Source organism: Camelus bactrianus, chromosome 10 (genome assembly GCF_048773025.1).
Source record: "Camelus bactrianus isolate YW-2024 breed Bactrian camel chromosome 10, ASM4877302v1, whole genome shotgun sequence".
Lineage (NCBI taxonomy): Eukaryota > Metazoa > Chordata > Mammalia > Artiodactyla > Camelidae > Camelus > Camelus bactrianus.
Window position 1 is genome coordinate 15,216,356 of NC_133548.1, and position 15,089 is coordinate 15,231,444.

Below are 15,089 nucleotides of genomic sequence, written 5' to 3' on the forward strand. Positions count from 1 at the left end.
ATGTAATATTTGGAGGTGTAGAAGCCATCTCATTTTACCAGGGGAGACGCTATCAACACATTGTAGATGGCAAATTTGAAAGCTGTAAAGAAACTGATGACATCTCTGAATCACAAAACCAATTCCGGGACCACCTACCTCTGGATTTTGGATTAATTAGATAGTTCATATTTTATGGTTTAAGCCTGTGTTACTTGACTTTCTGTTCCCTAGGGCTGACAGAAATACACAAAAATTAAAACTTCCTATGGCAAAAGACACAATGAACTAAGTGAGAAAAAATAATTTCAACATAGATGTCAAGCTTAATAGCCTCAATAAAGGCTATTACTTAATAAAAAAATCTTTTACTAACCAACAAGAAAAAAGAGAGTACTTTAATAAAATAAAATAGGCAAAGAACATAAATAGAAAATTCATAAATTAAATTCAACTGACAAATAAAGATATAAAAATACATTTAACCTCACCAATAATCAAAAACTTACAGATTGCAGCCACAATAAAATATCATTTTCAGCCATAATATTGGCAAAGATAAAAAAGAGTGATAATGGTTAATGCTGGAGATGGTGTGGAGAATCATCTTATCTCTTACATGTTGATGAAATGTAAGTTGGTACAGTTTTCTACATAGCCATTCATTAGTATGAATCAAATTTTAAAAGATGTAGCCTATTTTTCTCAGCAATTTACCTTCTAGGAATTGTTTCTAAGGGAATAATCAGACGTGTGACAAAGGTGTGTATACAGTGATGTTTAGTGCAGTATGCCTTAGAACAGTAAAAAAAAAAAATTGGAAATAACTCAAATGTTTCCAATAATAAGAGATTAGTTAAATAAATTGTGAACATTCATTCGATGGAATGGAATTCTATGTAGCTATTAAGAAGGATGATGCATTGCTATAAATATTGACATGGAAAAATATTCACGATCTAGTGATAGTAGGAAAAAGCAGGTTACAAAACACTATGTGTTATGATTTTATTTATGTTATATACATATGTTTATATATATAACATACATATAAATAACAGGATTTTTTAAAATAATAGTGATTATCTTTAGGAAGTGGGATTATAAGGGAACATTAATTTCTCTATTGGTTGAATACTTTATACATCAGAAAAAATAAAATGGATTCCAGTTTAGGAAATAAAACATTTCCAGAATAATATGCAATGATGTGAAAAGAAACATATGATATATTGCTGTTTAAAAATAGGATACACATCAATGTTATAGTAGGGTTATTTTAAGAGTGGAGCTAATTTTGTTGAAAATTACCTGGAAATTGGTACACCAAAATGTTAACAGAAGTTATCTCCCGGGAGGGGGGCTGGTGGGAATCTGAATAATTTAAATTTTATTGGTGATACTTCCCTCTTTAAAAATATTTTTAAAAGATATTTGTATTGCTTCTATAGAAAAAATGTTACTCTGAAAAATAAAAGAAAGAAGGAAGGTGAGAAGGAAGGAGGGATGGACAAACCAAGACTAACTTGGACCAAGTCCTCTTGGAGGACAGCTAGGATCCTGAGAAGCCTACAAGATAGGTTGATTTGATGGCATTAAATACAATCCCTCACATTTATTTAATTTTTTTTTTTTTTTGGTCTTTTGTCAAGCCACAATGGATTTGAGGCAACAACTCAAAAGAAAAGATAATATAAAATAGAAAATTACAAAGAAAAAATATCAGGATCAAGGAAAATAGTGATGGACTAGAAAGACAAGATTGGGGGGAAGCAGGCTAATGCACACTTATGAAAGTTGAGCTGTAAGGTGAGCTTCCCCTGATTCCACAGTCCCTGAGGTCTTGCCCAGCTAGAAACTTCCAACATCCTGGCATCTTCACAGGGTGAGCGCACCAAGAGGATAGTATAGTAGATACATTGTGGAGTGTCAATCTGTCCAGCTCATAGGGACCCCTTTTCTTTTGCCTCCTTAAGGGGGCCTTGCAGTAAGTATCACAATGGACTGTGCGGGGTGAACCTCTGGCCCAAGGGGAGCAGAGTAGTCTCTCCTAGACATTCAGAACAGGGCCTGAGAGCTGGCTTCAGTTGGCCTGGCCACTCAGAGTGGCTACACAGAGCAGAGCACAGCTCTTAGTTGGAGCCTTAGAGCTCACTTCTATTTTGTGAGGCTCCTGGTGCGTTAAGAAATAAAGAAACAAGGTTACAAAACCAATGGTATATTCTTAATGTTTATATTGAACAAATTAATGCTTTTAACACCAAAAAATATAGTGCCACAAAAAATGTTCTGTTCACAAGATAATTACAGGATTTATTAAAAATATTAATTCATGGTGCACTACAGGCGGTGTGGTCCAGAGCCAAAAAGGCCTGTGCCAACCTCCCGCTCCCCTCCCGCCACATGCCCCCGAGGCTGTGAACTCCGTGCACAGGAGGAAACCCAAGTGCAGCTGGCAGCAGGCAGACGTGGGGAGTCGCTGCTCCTGCTTCCCCTCCCTTGCCAGGGCTCAAGTCCAGGTCCTTCTGAGGCCCACTGATCCGGCCCCCTGAGACACTCCATCCTGCCAACGAGGTCCCTCATTCACTAGCTCCACCTGACAGAGATTTCTTCCTACCGCTGGCAACCACAAGAACTTCAGAACAACTTGCAAACATCTCAGATTCTTAGTTTTCACTTGCGATGAATTCCCCTCCCAGGGAGACAGGGAGTTTTCAGCTTCTGTGGTGCTCGTCTGCAGTGAGTTCATGCATATTCTCCCAAGGTGGAGGAGGACTGTTTAAAAGATGCTGAGTGGCAGGGAGAAGAATGTCACCTCAACATCCCTCCGCCAAGCCGGGAGAGGTTTGGCTGAGTCTCAAGGACGCAGGTTCAGACAAGGGCAGGCTGGACTGCCTTACTGCTAGCCGGAGTCGTTTTCCTGGCGGTGGAAAATGTTGGGGAGCCTTGGGGGCCTGCTTCAAGGCGTCTCCTATAGTGGGTTGGTCCTAAAACTGGTTTCTGAAGTGGGAGGAAGAAGGTGAGGCGAGGCATCTGACCTATAAGGGGTTGCAGTACTGACTCTGCTCTGTGGGAAAATAGAACAGCAGAAGCTGGTTACACTTAGTGATCTGATTTCTCCGCCATTCCTGTGGTGCCTAGCAGCGAGCCTTAAATAAAGCAGACACGGAGTAGCTGTCTGTGGTTCCCAGTGCTGCTGGCAACATAAAGCCTTTGTCCTTTGCTTTTTGCTCAGGCAGCCCCAGGAGAATGTTCCTGGACTCACCTCCTCCCCTCCCACTGCCAACTGGAATTCTTTCATTTCTTCAACAAATATTTCTTGAGCATCTACTTTGTGCTAGGCTCTGTCTAGGGGCTGGGTATAGAGGGGGTGATGAACAAGACGGCTATGGCCCTTTCTTGGAACTTCTACATCTTCGCACACCACTTTTCACCACCACCCTCAAATATACATAAAATAAAAACACACACAAAAAGAGAGAATCGTGTCTCATTTGTCTAGACCCACCAAAGAATACCAAGCATGTGGTTTCAGAGAGAGAGAGAGAAAGAAAGGGAGGGAGAAAAGCACTCACTAGAAAGAAAACTCTCAATTCTGTGGTAGTCTCCCAGAACAAGGGGACCATTTTTATCAGTCCTTATTCAAAAATCCCTTGTCCCCCACTCAATGCACATACATATGTTACTCTCACAGTTTACATTCATAGCATGTACAGCTGGAGAGCAGCAAAGTCTGCCTCCCGCATTATACAGAACGGATTGGCAGCTGGGACCGAAGGCGATAGAAATAAGCTATTGATCAAGGGTTATAAAAGTTCTGCCACTGGGATCCTGTGATGCTTGCAAGCTGAGGGCAGCAGTAAAGTGCTACACAAATGCAATAACATTTATAACCTGAGGGCAAGTGCTTTTTACATGAAAATAAAAAGCTGATCTTCTGTTTAATTCTCTCCCCCTCTCTGTGCTGGGTTGGCCTTTGACAAGGGCAGGGACAGGAGCCTAAGTGGGGCCACTCTGGATGGGCTGGCCTCTTACTCTCTGGGTAGGTGACATGGGTTCTCTTTTCTCCATGCCAGTGCCTCTGTTGGTCTGTGGAGTAACCTGCACTTTTTAAAAGCTTCTCTGGCAGTCAGGAAGAAGCATCTGTATCCTGCCATCCTGAGAGGCTCAATAATGCCATGGCCCCATGGGCCTGCCTTGGTTTGTTTTGTGGATGTTGCCTGGTCCTGTTGGGAGCTGAACTTTTCACTTGAGTGGATGCTGGAAATCACTCTTTAGAGTTTCATTCTGTGACATTTGTAAAAAGGGGAAGTCCTATTTTAGGGAGAAATAAATGGAGAATCTCTTCTCCATGGCTGTGGAGGTACGGCAAAATAGCAAATGCATCATAATGACTGGACCAGAGGAACCCAGCTTCTTCCAAAACTCAGCAGACCAATGTTTCCTAATATGTGTTCACAGGAACATCGGTCCTGTAAAATGCTTAAGACAAAATTAGGTTATATAATCAAATAAATTAGGACCATGTTTCCTCTTGGAGATTTCTACTGCATCTTTGCAATTTAAAGGCTCTGAGAAGTCCTGCAGTAAGGAAACACTTTAACTTTGCTTAGCAGCATTTCCCAGATTTACTTGCCTGCCAAATTGTTCTCACACTTAAAATTTCTTTGATCTTTTCTCCTTTTTTACCCAATGTCTACTAACAACACACTTTAGGAAATGCTGCAGAGATACTTACAAAAGGGTATGATATTTTGCCTGCCATAAATTGTATGCCTACCATGTGCAAGACACTTTACATGGATTATTTCTAACCACCAAAACAACTCTGCAAGTATTATTGTCCCTATTTCACAGGTGAGAAAAATGAGGCTAAGAGTGGATAAATAAGCTGCCCAAAGCCCTTCAGTTAAATAGTTACTTAGACAAGATTCTCACCCAGGCCGTTCTGACTCCAAACTCTACATTTTATTATACGATGTGTCTTCCTATCTGGGATAGACTTACTTCTCTTCTTGCCAAAGAGTAGTGAGTTGCTCTACTTTGGAGACCTTGTCTCGAATTCATTCATTCCTTTTAAAGCCTTGCCTGATTTATCTCTTAGCCTAGCACTACCCCATATCTCCCTCCTCCCGGCTCACAGAAATTCCCATTAGAAAGCAGAACCTGAACCTAAGTAGCCATGGGCAGGAATCCCAGTTTTGCCATTTACTATTTATGTGACTTTAGGCAATTTACTTAACCCCTCTGTACCTCAATATTCTTATCTATAAAATTTTAAGTATGTACAAAACATCTGGCCCAGAATGCTTAGCAAATGACAGCTGTTATTTTCACTATTAATAATTAACAGTAAGTCTTCACGGAGGGAAGAAAAACTCATCAGGAAAATTTTAGGGATCCCTGTTTTAACTCCCCCAACTATCCTGGTATGATAAGACATTTTTGTGTTACAGATGTAAAAACTAAAACCTGTTAAGCCAGTGACTTTTTCAATGTCCAGCTAGCATATAGCAGAGCTGGGACCTGGATTCCAAGTTCATAGAAATTTGACACCCTGATGTGTCAAACAGCTAAATGCACCTGAGAAGGCAGGGAAATTCAGATTTAAAACTTTGGGAGCTATTTCCAATTGAAATCCAATCAGGAATGAGGATAACATTTCTCTGAAATTGTAAATTTAAGTGAAAAATGAGAAACTTTAATTTTAAAAATTAGATCTAAAATTAGATTGGAAGCAGGGCCCACTTGTATTACCCACTACCATATTTTGTTCATTTGTTTACTTCTTCTTGTTATTCACAATTACACAGTCCAAATCATTTTCCCTTAAAACAGCAGTTTTGTAAATTGACTTACGTTCCAATAACAGATGAACATAAAATCTCCATGTTCATGCTGTCATACTCTCAGTCGATTTTGCTCTGTGGTCTTTTCGGTTTTACCTAGGCTGCTGAGGCGAGGACACTCCAGGATGAAATGAGATGTCTTTAGGCACAGTTAGTCACAAAGCTTAGGTTCGAGCATTTCAGCTTGGAATGAGCCTGTTCCCATCAACCCACTGACGTTTGTCATAGGAAATGTAGTCTTCATCCAGATTGGAATTGGAATGAGTTTTTCTTTTCTATTAGATGAACAGCGACAACACAATGTACTTGGAAAAACAAGTCTGTGCTTCTGCTAATTGAGGAAGTAGTATTAAAATAAAGTGTTTGTGGCCCTGAGACTTATAACCCCTGTACCTTCAGGGAGTCAAAAGTCCCCAGTTGGCTACTGGAAAATGCTTCTTGTATTTTAATTCTCACTCTCAATAAGTTAGGAGGACATATTGCTGTTTCAGGTCCCTACTTCTCTGTGTTATTTCCATATCCACCAATGCAATTCTTAGCCCCAAATCCCTAACCCACTACCTCTAGTTTCAGTCACCCATCCAGATGCTGGAACAGCAGAGGTAGTGTTATTTTAAATTAAAATTTAATTAATTCCTCTTTCACTTACAACACTGGTTTTCAGTAAACTCAGTCTTTTGTGATTTCTGTCTCCTCAGTTCTCTGCAGGCCAAGAGAGGGAAAAAGGCAGTATGATGTGTCCATTTTACAGATGGGAACAACAGTGGACTGTGCTCAAAAGCAGTGAACAACCTCTGTCCCATCTCATCAACTTCATAGTGCAGAAAAGATTTGGCTTCTTCATGTAACGAAGTGTAAAACACAAATGTTTAGCCCTGGTGGGGAATACAGCTTTCATCAATAGACATCTATGGATATAATGCTTTGAGTCCAAAGTTTTTGAGTTTTGAGAACCTTAAAAACATTCATCATTTGGATAGCTTTCTTAGCATTGCCACCTGTGGGGAAATATCCCATTTTAGAGATGAAGCTGAAAGGAAAGAAATTGGCTGGACTTAAAAGGAAGGACTAAAATCTAGGCCTTCTGCTTTCCCACTCCCACCATGTTGGGGTGTGGCTCTCCAAGTGTTCTAGCTGGGAAGCACACGGATGATGAGTTTAACACTAATGGGTGTCAGGTTCATCCAGAGATCATGACCTCAGTATGTAAATTATTCAGCAATGAGGTTGATGTGACTATCTATAGGTCATAAATCAGTTATAAACTCAGAAATCTGAGAACAGGTCCCTAAATAGAGAGGTGATTGTTACCTATCCAGGGCTTAATTTAAATATGCAGAGTTGAAGCCAAGCAAATTACCTATCTGATACCCTTTGCATTGGACTTGGTGAGAAGTGGATAGGATAGGTGCTTTACTATAGCAAGGGATGAGGGGTAAGTCCAGGTATGACAAAATGGATTTCTATCTGGAGTAGGCTCCAAATAATTGGTAATGGCTGTCTGATGCACTGTGTTGAGAAGGATTCTGAGGCCAAGTTCAGGCTCTGGGAAACGCACAGGACACAGAATTGCCATTCTTGGCTTGGTTGTATCGTACCCTTTACCCATCAGTGACAGGTGTTTCCCAAAGTGAGCACACTGGGTCACAGTTAGTCACCAAAATTGTCCTGCTGACTCTTAGACTCTGATGCATCTCCTACAACCAATCAAGGAAAAAGAAACCAAATTGCCGCCTTTCAAAGACCCTTAGAGCGATGATAAGCCATATACAAGATTGGGATAATGAAGAAGAAATGAGGACACTTGAAGATCCAGCTGTGACAAATCAGGCTGTTGACTGGATTTGGGGTAACTCCTTGTGACCATCATCCAGACAGCGAGGCTTCTCTGCTGTGTCTGAGTCCTGAGACTCTGCCTGCCTCTGTTCTTTTCATCTTTAGTAGTATCTCTTTCTCTCATTCAAGATCTTAGTCCATCCCAGTGCACACTTCCATCGTATTTCAGCATGAAGGAATGGCAGGACTGAGGAGATATATCTGAGGTCATTCCTAAACTCTAAGTTGCTCTAGTCTCCTAGCCGTGGATAAAGCCCTAAGTGAGTCTTCTTCCTTCAGTGCACAGGCCTTGCAAGGATCTGACCCCTGGGATTATGATCCCTGTGGCTGCTGCTTCTCTCGTTCTTCTCTCTAGGCCCACATCAAACAAACAATCACTCCTATACCTTACTCTGGTCTCTGAAAAATCAGGTCATGTCCTGTTTGGATGCCAGGCACACCCCTGTGGCTTTCTGTTCAGAACCACACTATCTTTACAGCTCCTTGGTTTATCACCTCCAGGGACTCTGCTTTGTCTCAGGCATCATTCTCTAGCCTTTACCACAGACTCTCCTTCCCTGTTGGTCCTGGGGCTCAGTGATAGCACCCCTAAGCCATTCTGATCCAGCTCCTCTTCTGTACAAAACTCTTCTTTTTTCTAAAAGAATTCTTGAGATCTCTGTAACTTCCTTCCTATAGTCCCATGAGGCACCATCCTAAATAGATAATATTTTACACTCAAGCTTATGTACCAGAACTCATCCAAACCTTTACAAGTGTTATTTCATTTAATCCTAATACCAATTCTATTATCACCCCCATTTAACAGATAAGAAGACTGAAGCACTTGAAGTTAATTGCCCAGAATTATATATCAGGTGGTAAATGGTGATATGATTGGGCAATCAGATTCCAATTGATCATTTTGCAAAACTGCCACATGATAATTCAAAATCACATTTGTACAGCAAAGACAGTTGCTATCTTGTCTGGGAAAATCTCTTCTGTTTTCTTTCAAATTCAGGATAACCTTTTTTCTGACACCCTTAATGATAAAACACATATTTGTTACAGAATTCTCAGACCTTTAAAAACACCCAATGATTACATAGGTGTGTTTGTTTTGTGAAAATTTACTGATGTGTATGACTTGTGACTGGTGCAGTTCTTTGTATGAACGTTATACTTTAATTAAAAAGTTTCATAAAAAATACCTTCAGATCCCCTTATTTATATTTTAATTTAGAAAACACCTCCTTGCACCCCACTTTAGGGCTGCAGTGCAATTTGCCAGTGCTTTGGGGGAAGGTGAATTTTGCAACAGCACGTAGTCAGATTTAAATGTTCAGGATGGACATACATTGTGCTAGCTGGGCATGCTATATCTGACCCCATGTGTTTTATGTGATACAGAGGTTGTAAAAAACTTATTAGAACATTATTTCAAGAAGGGGAGGAGAACCTTATGTTGTCACAACAAACCTGTGTCTGGATTTAACTTGTAAGGTAGAAGGTTTCACACCACAGTTTAATGCTGCTTTAACTGGGTTGGAGTTTGGGATGTAACATATATATAAACAGGGTCTCAGTTTTATAGATGTATTAATTAGTTCTTGGGATTTCCAGGTTTCAATGTTGACAGAAAAGAAATAACAATAAAATGATATGTATTTGTGCAATGTGATGCAATTTACCAAAGACTAATAATAATATTTATCCAGCATATATGACATACATTGTCTCATTTAACCTCCATAACAACTCTCTTGAAGTCATGTGATTATCTGTGCATTTTGCACATAAGGAAACTGTGGCTTACAGTAGTGCATCATTTACCCAAGGTCAACTCAGGACTGTATGGTTCCAATGTTCCTAATTCCTCGAGAATAAGCCCTGCTACTTCTCATTAACAGCTTGGACCTTCACAACAACCCAATGGATTAAGTATTACTGTTTTCCCCATTTTGGACAAGGAAATAGGCCCAGAGAGATAAAGTGATTAGCTAGACATTTGCAGAACCCAGACCCAAGCTCAGGTTCTCACACTCTGAATTTGGGAATGCCTTCCACTATAACATCCTTGCTCAAGGCCCACAATACAATTTATTTGTGTTGATAGTAGATAAACTAAAGGTGCAAATAACAAGATGATAAAATTCTTTCCACATACCCAGTCTTGGAGGATCTGCCTGTGATACTTGGAGCAGGTCAGCAGCTTTAAGGCAACATTTCTACAGCTCTAATTGTAACCATTTTAGTTTTTAACAACAGACTGGCCTAGGCTCCCTGATCCACATCAATTTCTTCTTGGAAAAAGAATTAGGATCTGCTTCTCTGGAGGGCACACACATACAGATAGATCTATCTGTGGTGTTCAGTCTAGTTCAGAGGTTCTCAACCCCCACTACCTGAAATCCCCCGTCCCCCCCACCTCCCCACCACTAACCTGGTGCAATTTTACCCTTCTCCCTCACCCCATAAACACACACACAGGGGGCACTTGGCAGTGTCTAGAGATATTTTTGATTGTCACAACTGTGGGGGAGGTACTATTGGCATCTGGTGGGTGGACACCAGGGACGCTGCTAAATATCTTTCAGTGCCCCTACAACAAAAAATTATCTGGCCCAAAGTGTCAATAGCGTGAGGTTGAGGAGCCCTGGTCTAGTCAATTCTACTAAAAAAAACACATACACCTGAAGCTGCTTAGGATTTAATTGACGGTGGAGATTATGGCAAAGTAACAAAATTAAGGTGTTCTCTAGAGGGTTGACTGCTTCTCCACCAATATTTATTTATTTACAAGTTATATCTGATCCATTTCCAATTATAATTTCAGCTTACAGTAAATACACACACAAGACAGTTAAAGAGATTTTTAAAAGATCAGAAACCATTGAGACAGAGGAGAGAAAGAACATACATTCAACTTCTGCTAGTCACTGGGGATTTTCTGTCATAATTCTTTAAAAATCACACTGATATGTCTCCTCTACTTACCTAAGAATCTTTTTGGTACAAGCCAGGTTTTCATTTATTCCAGCCCAATAAAAATTAGAAAAGAAGGCTCGGTGAACTCCAGTAGTTATCTCCCTGGTTGGACCCTCAGGTTTTCAGACAGTGTTCAAATCTTCTTTAGTGTGACCTTTTAAGAGACAATGGGGTTTCTTTTCAGCCTGAAGTAGGAAACAGGATAGTGGTTGAGTGAAAGACAGGCAGGGGTTGGGGGTGGGAGGGAGGAGTTGGATGAGAAAGCTGTTCAAGTTGTCCTCTAGGAGGGCAGGATTCATTACGTTGTTTGAAATACTGTCAAATTGCAGAATATCATTGACAATTATATAGAAATATAAGTACAAAAAACACTTAATATCTAGCGTATGGTGTGTGCTATGTTACTACAAAACTTCAAAAGAAAAAAATTAAGAAACTTGTTTATTCTCTAATACATAATGCTTCCATGTGATACTATAATATGTAATGCTTCTGTTATATTTTTCCTATATTTATATCTCTGCATTAGACTGAGTTTTACCTTTGTTCAACAGGTTTTGATGACTATTAAATGGTTTTTGGAGGGTAAGTAAGTGATAGGAGAGCAAACTCTTAAGTTATTGTGCACCTGATATTATGTCTAAAAGTTGAATGATGGGGGTGGGTATAGCTCAGTGGTAGAGTGTAAGCTCAGAATGCATGAGGTCCTGGATTCAATCATCAGTACCTTCTCTAAAAAATAAATAAATAAATAAGTAAACCTAATTAACCCCCCAATTTAAAAAAAAAACTAAATTAATCAAAAAGGAAGGCAGTTTAAAAAAAGTTGAATGATTTATCTCAAAGGAGCTTCTGATGGTAAATTTTCAGTTTTCAGCTTATCTCTGGGATCTTCTCTGATACTAATTGTTACCTTTTTTTCTTTAGCATTTATGCCAGTTAGCCCCTTCAAAAATCCTACAAAGTATTATCTGAATTTTATGTATGAGAAACACCAGTGTTCAGAAGGCCTAAGTGTTTGCACGAGGCCACACAGGTAGTGTCTACTGAGTGCCCCAGGAAAGGTACACTTAGAGCTAGAGAAAGATCCAGTGAAATGTATCACAATATTAACCCCACAACCTTGAGTCACCCTGAGACTCCTTGGATGCATGTGCCACATCGGCACTGGACAAGCTATTGGGACTCCACGTGTTCACCTTCTCTTGAGTTACATTAACTCAGAAAATGAATTTGAAGGCACGGAAAAGGATGTGTGATGTAGTCCTATGTGCCAGGCACTGTGCTAAGCACTTTAGGTGAATCATTATTTCATTCAATCTTCTCCACAGCCCTACAAAGTAGGTATTAATAGCTGCATTTTACAAGATAGGAAAACTGAGGCTTTGAAAGGTTAAGCAACTAGTCCAAGGTGCCTTAGCTGAAAAGGAGTCATACTTCTTAGGTGTGGGAATTCAAGTCCACTTGCTTCCACTCCTCTTCACCATCTTAGAGTGAGGGCAGAGTATGTAAATGGGAACGTGGTCTATAAATGATTCACAAGCTAGAGAATTATTTTTCATAGAGTTTGGTAGTTATATGAGTATTAGATAATTATTCAGTTAAAATATTTTAATTAAGTGTAAATATCTAAAAGGTGATTTTTGCATGGCATTGAATTTTGATTACTGTGCAAGCATCTTAATAACCAAATACCTGGTACAAGAAGTTCAGAGATTTTAGTCTTCAAAAGTGGATTGGTAAATGACAGCCTGTAGGCCCAATCCTGCCCAAACCCTGGTATTGTGAGACCCCCGAGCTAAGAACGTTTTAACGTTCTTTTTTTTATGGTTGAAAAGGAGGAATATTTTCTGACACGTGAAAGGTACATGAAATTCAAATGTCAGGGCCCATAAATAAAGCCTTCATTAGAACATAGCCAGGCTCTTTTGTTTACATATTTTCTATGGCTGCTTTTGTGTTACAACTGCATAGAGAAGTTGTAAAGGAGACTACATGGTTCACAAAGTCTTAAGATATTTCCTATCTGGGCTTTTGCAGAAAAAAGTTTGCTGACACTTGTTCTGTAGCATTTACACATTCAGGCACAATTTGAGTTTCTGAATTTTTTTTTCTGTGAAATTCTGAAACATTTTAAACTTTTTTATTTTCCCTCCAGGAAGAACACTAAAGCACTCTTGCTCTGAAAAAATTTTGACAGCCTGGTCTGATTTGAAATGACACCATTAGATTATGGTCCAGTGCTTAGTGGGTCCAGCTTGAAAGGCTCCTGCCTTCACTCATCTTTTAGATACATTAGAGTTATCTCCAGATGATAAAGCTGCGTCTTACTACCAACCAGTCCTTCCGTTATTCACACTGACTGCGTTATGGGTTTAGTTTCACAACATTTTGAGTTCATCCAGGCTTCTTGAATCATTTATAGGGATTTTCATTTTCAATCTCAAACTCTTACACATTTTCTCTGCTGTGAATTTTTTTTAACATAAAGCTCAGAGTACTAAATGGCCTACACCTGTAAAGTAAAGCCCATACTTTTATTTTTTAGCTTTAAGATACCAGATTTTTTTTAAATTGCTTTTTCTTGAGAAACCGAACTTAATTTTGCAGGCCACAGAAGAAAATGCCTGCGTGTCCAAGGATCTCAAAGCACCTCTGGTGGAAATACATAACAAGATAAAGTCTGTTTATTTTTAAATACTGTTTATTTCTTGGAGGAAATACTATTTAATGGAAAAGATGGGACTAGTAACACATAGAGTCCAAGGCTATTTCTGGTACCGTCAATGACTCACTTTGACTTTGGGCAAATCATCTCTCCACTGTTGCTCTTTATCTGCAAAAACTGGACTTCATGCCTATGGGAGTTACATGGCTAATCAATGCTTGGAAAATGCGTAGTGGCAGATGCTACAAAAGTGCTGAGCTTTAAAAACAAAACCACCCCACCCCCCATTTGTATTCAGTTGAGGTTGGGGCTTATTGTTATTTAACATTCGAAGGCCAACACTACGTTAAGTCCAGTGTGCTGCACGTAACAGATAATATCACACTGTCTAGTAGGGATTTTTTTTTTTTAAATATAAGATTTTGGACTCCCCACCCCCTTTATTGTGGTTGGAGGTTATTTTAGAATCCAATAGTATATCCACACAGAAACATTCAGCTTTAAGTTGAAAACTATCGATTTAAAAATCGAAATAACACCCCCCCGCAAAAAAAAAAGAGACCCTCCTCCCGCCCCGTTAAGAATTCTCTCAAAACAAGAATTCTGATGTTTTTCTCCTCCCTGCAGTTCTCCATGTTACAGTCCTTAGAGGTAGAATAGGCATAAAATACTTTCACTAATAAAATATGACAAACCGCCGGATTATACGTGGCCGATTCCCAGTGATTGCCCTGCTACACAAAGCAGAAAAGTAAATGCCATCATCCCCCTTAGAACAAAAGAACTTAGGAATAAAAAACATGGAGAGGGGGGAGAAAGCAGCAATAAATAAAGGTGAACGAAGGACCCCATCCTCTGCCCCTCCCCAAAGCGAGTGTGGGACTAAGTACTGCTAATAAAGTGGTTCAAGGGTAGTTATTTGGAAAGGGGGCGGGGTGGTGAGGGGAGGGAGCAGGCGAGCGGCGGCCGGGGATTGCATGTTGCATTCGACTTGAGGTTGCATCTTTCTCCTGTTGCCTGGACCACGCTCCCCCATTGCAGTGCTTCCCCATAAGCTTCTCTTCGCCCCTGCCCTCGCGGCTTTATTTCCCCCCTTCAAACTGCTGTTGCACTGGAGGGAGTTGGGGCCGCTCCGGAGCCCCTTTGCAGCTCCTGCCGGCGGGAGGGGGAGTTGGGCTCGGGCCGCGGAGTTGGGGGGGCCGCAGCGGGCTCTGGCCTCGCCTCGGCTGCAGCTACATGGGTGCCGAGCTGCAGCGCTGCACGGGCCCATCATTGCGGCGGCCCCGGAGTTTAGCCGCTGCCGCTCGGTGCTCAGCCCCATCACCACCACCGCCGCCGCCGCTGCACTGGAGTTTGGCTGCTGCTGCCCTACTTCACTCTAGTTTAGTTTCACTCACTTTACATCCGGGTTTTTTCCCTAGGCAATGGGGGCCGCAGCACACCCCGTTCCTTAGGCAAAGTGAAATAAATTCGCCGCACCGACACGTCAAGTAGTCCGCCCGCCCGAGCGCCGCCGCGGGCCCCCGCCGCTCCCCCCGCCGCCGCCCCGTCGCCCCCGGGGAGGGCCCGTGCGTCCCGGGAGCCGCGGGCGGAGGCGCGGGAGCCTGGGCAGGCCGCCGTACAACTCCGCCCGGCGGCCCCCTCCCACCTCGCCGTGCCCCTCTACCCCGGCGCCTCCTCTCCCCCCGCCCTCGTCCCCGCTTTCCCAGCCCCAGTCCCTCTCGCCCGGCTCTCGGGAGCGGCGGGAGCGCGCACGGCGGCGGCGGCGGCGGGCCGGCGGGGCCGCG

At 41.4% G+C, this 15,089-nt stretch overlaps 1 long non-coding RNA gene across 1 annotated transcript; it reads right to left on the minus strand.

The window, feature by feature from the left end:
• Window positions 1–2,034: 2,034 nt before the first annotated feature.
• On the minus strand, window positions 2,035–15,007 carry LOC141578842 (uncharacterized). Its single transcript, XR_012509605.1, has 3 exons — window positions 14,700–15,007; window positions 10,644–10,788; window positions 2,035–3,046 (listed from the first exon to the last, which is right to left on the minus strand). It is a non-coding gene; the product is annotated as an uncharacterized LOC141578842 (long non-coding RNA).
• Between the last annotated feature and the right edge of the window lie 82 nt (window positions 15,008–15,089).